This window comes from Oryctolagus cuniculus, chromosome 8, assembly GCF_964237555.1.
Source record: "Oryctolagus cuniculus chromosome 8, mOryCun1.1, whole genome shotgun sequence".
NCBI lineage: Eukaryota > Metazoa > Chordata > Mammalia > Lagomorpha > Leporidae > Oryctolagus > Oryctolagus cuniculus.
Genome location: NC_091439.1, coordinates 47,570,061 through 47,575,029, shown reverse-complemented (window position 1 = coordinate 47,575,029; position 4,969 = coordinate 47,570,061). Strand labels below are relative to the sequence as shown.

Sequence of the window (4,969 nt, the reverse complement as noted above, 5' to 3'; positions counted from 1 at the left end):
ACAGTGACTCCTGTTGTTGACTTAACAAATTGACACTCTTGTTTATGGCATCAGTAATCACCCTAGGCTCTTGTCATGAGCTGCCAAGGCTATGGAAGCCCCCTGAGTTCACTGACTCTGATAATTTTTAGACATGGCCATGGTCAAAGTGGAAGTTCTCTCCTCCCTTCAGAGAAAGGTACCTCCTTCCTTGATGACCCATTCTTTCCACTGGGATCTCACTCACAGAGATCTTTCATTTAGGTTTTTTTTTTTCTCCAGATTGTCTTGGCTTTCCATGCCTGAAATACTCTCATGGGCTTTTCAGCTGGATCCGCATGCCTTAAGGGCTGATTCTGAGGCCAGAGTGCTGTTTAGGACATCTGCCATTCTATGGGTCTGCTGTGTATCTCACTTCCCATGTTGGATCGTTCTCTCCCTTTTTTATTCTATCAGCTAGTATTTGCAGACACTAGTCTTGTTTATGTGATCCCTTTGGTTCTTAGTCCTATCATTATGATCAATTGTGAACAGAAATTGATCACTGGGACTAGTGAGATGGCATTGGTACATGCCACCTTAATGGGATTGAATTGGAATCCCCTGGTATGTTTCTAACTCTACCGTTTGAGGTAAGTCAGCTTGAGCATGTCCCGAATTGCACATCTCTTCCCTCTCTTATTCCCACTCTGATATTTACCAGCGATCAATTTTCAGTTAAGTTTCAGCACTTAAGAAGAATTGTGTATTGATTACAGTATTCAACCAAAAGTATTAAGTAGAACAAATAAAAAAAAATACTAAGAGGGATAACATATTAAGCTGCTCATCAACAGTCAGGGTGAGGGCTGATCAAGTCACCGTTTCTCATAGTGTTCATTTCACTTTAACAGGTTTCCTTTTAGGTGCTCAGTTAGTTGTCACCTATCAAGGAGAACAAGTGGTATTTGTCCCTTTGGGATTGGCTTATTTCACTCAGCATAATGTTTTTTTTAAGATTTATTTGTTCATTTGAAAGCCAGAGCCGCAGAAAGGGAGAGGCAGAAGTAAAGGCAAAGGCAGAAACAAAGAGTGAAGGAGAAAGAGCCATGAGTGCAAGCCCCAGGCATGCACACGCGGCTGTGGAGTCGGAGTGAGTCTCTGAGACCCAAGACCTCAGAAGCCATGTCAAAGCCCCACAGTGAAGCCGGGGCTGCCTGCACACAGACGTAGCAGCTGCATATAGCCATGGCAGACATGTTCCTGGAGCACACGTGCCGCCTGGACACCGACTCCGCACCCATCACAGCCCGCAACACGGGCATCATCTGTACCATCGGCCCTGCCTCTCAATCAGTGGAGATGCTGAAGATGATTAAGTCTGGAATGAAAGTGCGTGTATGAACTCCTCCCACGGAACTCTGGAGCACCACGCTGAAACCGTCAAGAATATGCGCACAGCCATGGAAAGCTTTGATTGGGACCCCATCCTCTACTGGCCCGTTGCTGTGGCTCAGAACACCAAGGGACCCAAGATTCAAACGGGGCTCATCAAGGGCAGCGGCCACGACGGAAGTGGAGCCGAAGAAGGGAAGGACGCTCAGGATCACGCTGGGTAACGTGAAGGGAGAAGAGAACACCCTGTGGCTGGGCTACAATAACATGTGCAAGGTGGTGGACGTGGGCAGTAAGATCCACGAGGACGACAGCCTCACCTCTCTGCAGGTAGAGGGAGGTAGAGAACGGTGGCTTCTTGGGCAGCAAAAGGATGTGAATCTTCCTTGGGCTGCTGAGGACCGCCTGACACCTCAGAAAGGACATCCAGGATGTGAAGTTTGGAGTGGAGCACGATGTGGACATGGTATTTGCCTTTTTCATCCGAAAGGCAGCTAACATCCTTGAACTTAGGAAGACCCTGGCAGAGAAAGGAAAGAACATCATGGTCATCAGCAAACTTGAGAACCATGAGAGAGTATGCAGATTTGACGAGATCCTGGAGGCCAGCGGTGGGATCATGGTGGCCCTTGGTGATCTCGGCATTGAGATTCTTGCAGAGAAGGTCTTCCTTGCCCAGGAGATGATGATTGGGCAATGTAACTGTGCTGGGATGTCTGTACTCTGTGCCACGCAGACGCTGGAGACCATGATCAAGAAGCCCGGCCCCTGCGCTGTGGCGCAGCAGGTTAAAGCCCTGGTCTGAAGCACCAGCATCCCATATGGGCTCTGGTTTGAGACCTGGCTGCTTCACTTCCAATCCATCTCTCTGCTATGGCCTGGGAAAGCAGTAAAAGATGGCCCAAGTCCTTGGGCCCCTGCACCAGCATGGGAGACCCGGAGGAAGCTCCTGGCTCCTGGCTTTGGATCGGGGTAGCTCCAGCCATTGCAGCCAATGGAGGAGTGAACCAGCGGATGGAAGACCTCTCTCTCTCTCTCTCTCTCTCTGCCTCTCCTCTCTCTGTGTAATTCTGACTTTCAAATAAAAAATAAATAAATCTTTTAAAAAGAAGAAGAAGAAGAAGAAGAAGAAGAAGAAGAAGAAGAAGAAGAAGAAGCCAGGCCCCACTAGCACTGAGGGCAGTGATGTGCCCAGCGCAGTCCTGGACGGAGTGGACTGCATCATGCTGTCTGGAGAGACAGGCAAGGGTGATGCCATTGGAGGCCATCTGCATGCAGCTCCTGATTGCCTGTGAGTCAGAGGCTGCCATCTACCACTTGCAATTATTTGAGGAGCTCTGCCACCTGGTGCTCATTACCAGCAACCCCACAGAAGCTGCCACCATGGGCACCCTGGAGGCCTACTTCAAGGGCTGCAGTGGGGCCATAATCATGCTGATCAAGTCTGGCAGGTCTGCTCACCAAGTAGCTAGATACTGCCCACGCCCCCCTACCATTGCCATGACAGAGAACCACCTGTACCGCAGTATCTTCCCCATGGTATGTAAAGACCCGATCCAAGAAGCTTAGGATGAGGATGTCGACCTCCTGGTGAACTTGGCCATGAATGTTGGCAAGGCCCGTGGTATCTACAAGAAGGGTAATGTGGTTATTGTGCTGACTGGGGGTGCCCTGGCTCCGGCTATACCAATACCATGTGTGTGGTGCCTGTGTTGTGTCAGCCCGCAGTCATTCCTCCAGCCCCTGTCTTGTCCTTTCTTTTAACACATCTATTAGGCCAGCAATGCTTGTAGTGCTTCTTTGGGGCTGTGGTGTGGCACTGGTGGCCTGGGACACAGAGAAGATGCCTTCCTGCCAAAAGTGTTTGTTCTAAGACCAGGCCCAGGTGGAACTGCCCATGCCTGGTGCCCATGGTGGGGCTCACCCAGGCCAAGAGCAGGGCAGGACCAGAGGCCCCCCACCCCGGAGCTTGTATGAGGTCATAAGCCGAGAGCAAGGCTTCAGGAGAGGCAGCAAATCCAGCTGAAGCAGACCCAGATCTGCCCCCCACCCCCTGGGCCTCCTTACTCCAGTGCTGTGCATTGTGCTCACCTATGTTCCCCATCCCACTCAGCTGTCACTGCCAACAAACACTCCACCTCCACCTCCACTTAGCTCAGGAGAGTAGCCCCTCCAGCCATGCGGCCCTTGCAGGCCTGCTGCTGTAGAGCCTGCTTGTGTATCAATAAACAGATGCTAAACAGCAACATCAACAACAAAAAGTAAGAGACAGGGGTGGGGGTAGAGGTCTTCCATCCATCCTTGTTCACTCCCCAAATGGCTGCAACGGTCAGGGCTAGGCCAAGGACAAAGCCAGGAGCCAGGAGCTTCATCCAGGTCTCCCGCAGGGGCCCAGGGACTTGGGCCAGCCTCCTCTGCTTTCCAAGGCATATTAGCAGGGAGCTGGAACTGGAACAGAACAGGATCTGCTGGGACCCATACCAGCACACATACCAGATGCATGCACTGCAAGTGACAGCTTTACTCCACTATGCCACAACGCTGGCCCCATAAATAAATATTTTTAAATAAAGGGATTTATGTTTAAGCCTGGACTAAAAGATGCTGATGAAGAATTTTCCAGAAGGAGGGAGCAGTATATGAAAAGGCACAGAACTGAGGGTACACTTGTCATACTAAAAATATAGCTGTAGTGTAAAAAGAAAGTGTAAGAGAAAAGATGCAATGTGTGCTATTTAAAACGTATCCAAAATCAGTGAAACTTAGAATTAAACAAGAGAACACAAATTCATATTTGGGAAAAATCATTGGCTGTAGTTCAGAAAACAAACTGAAGAGGATGAAAAACTATCAGATAATTGGGGTATTATTTCACATACATTCAGAAAGCAATTAGTTATAAAGCAATAACAATGAATATGGAGGAAGGATATCAATTCAAGATTTTGAAAAAAATTATCTTTTCAATAAATTAAATTAGGACAATTGGATAATGGCAGGCAAATTATAAAGTTGTGCAGATATAATACTAAAAATGCAAGCAACAACATTTTTAAAATGTGAATTGGACAATGTTAAAATTAAAACACTGATATTTCAAAAGACACTATCAAGAAAGTAGTGATAACCCACATACCTACATACCACAAAAAAAAAAAAAAAAAACAACCTGCAACTCATATTATCTGATAGTGCAGATGGTGGCTGATGAGGGAAAACAATGCAAGAATGAGGTGATTAGACATGCAGATTTATTAGGCTATACTGGCTAGGTTTTGCTGGGGATTACTAAGAACCAGAGAAGGGCAAGTGTATTTCTGTTCACTCAGAAGGGAATCCCTGGATCAGTCTGTTTCAAAGGGCAGCAGCAGCTTGGTGTCTTTATAGTCCTTGGATTAATCATTGCTAGCAGATTTGGGGTGAAATTTTGTAGCATATACAAAGCTGACAGACTCTAAATTTCTAAAACTTGGCTTACTTGAGTTATATCTTAAATAACTGTTGTACAAATATGTGAATTTGGCACCAGCAGGTGTTTCAGCTAACATATTTCTAACATATTTCAGGCTTCAGTGAAGACATAAACAACCTACGGAACAATACACAAAGGCCATAT

At 47.2% G+C, this 4,969-nt stretch overlaps 1 pseudogene; it reads left to right on the top strand.

Annotated features, from left to right (window-relative positions):
* Positions 1 to 1,131: 1,131 nt before the first annotated feature.
* On the top strand, positions 1,132 to 3,146 carry LOC100350925 (pyruvate kinase PKM pseudogene; annotated as a pseudogene).
* Positions 3,147 to 4,969: the final 1,823 nt, after the last annotated feature.